Source organism: Arachis duranensis, chromosome 2 (assembly GCF_000817695.3).
Source record: "Arachis duranensis cultivar V14167 chromosome 2, aradu.V14167.gnm2.J7QH, whole genome shotgun sequence".
NCBI classification, from domain to species: domain Eukaryota; kingdom Viridiplantae; phylum Streptophyta; class Magnoliopsida; order Fabales; family Fabaceae; genus Arachis; species Arachis duranensis.
This window is the reverse complement of record NC_029773.3, coordinates 83,167,764-83,168,568: the sequence shown is the minus strand read 5'-3', so window position 1 is coordinate 83,168,568 and position 805 is coordinate 83,167,764.

Sequence of the window (805 nt, the reverse complement as noted above, 5' to 3'; positions counted from 1 at the left end):
CTATGAATTTGCATATAATCAACAAAGTTATCAATGTATTTTTGTTGAATCTCCATGCTCCCAAATATCTTGCTCTTCTTCTCCTCTGCATGCCTTCTACAACTCTTTCCTTCCTCTTGGAACATCATAGTTCTCAATGCCTTGGAAGGGCATTAAAAAAGTGGACAACCAAATTCAAGAGACTCAATTACAGAACCCCAACCACAATGACTCAAAAACCCTTCAATTATAGAACTCCAAGTTTGTTATTATTTGACTCATTAGCCATTAGGGATATTTTTTTTTTATTCTTGAGAACCCAAAAAAATGGACAAGGCAAAGTCTAGCATTAATTTGGCAAGCAATTGTATGAAAATATTTTGAAGGCAAACTCTAGCATTAATTTGGCAAGCAATACCTCAATCACAAGAGAAAACAGTAAAAACTCTAACTACTCAAATTCTAACCAAAATTATGAAATTAAAAATAATTAAAGCTATAGCTACTATGAAGGCAAACTCTAGCATTAATTTGGCAAGCAATACCCTAATACATATACTGTGAAGGAAAAAGTCTTCATCTAAGCAATGGTATGCAACCTGTGAATTGTGATGGAAAAAAAATTTGGGTACTTAACTAGTTACAAAAATTAATTTTCTATATTTTATCTCATATATATATTTCATGATTCATACATATTAAACTTTTTGGACTTGGATATTAATTTAATCTGATCAAAGAGGGCAACGCAGAGACAGAGAAACTTACCACTTGGAGGAAGATGGAGAGAAAGAGGGGTTCACTTAGTAGCTTCGGTTGTGCAGCA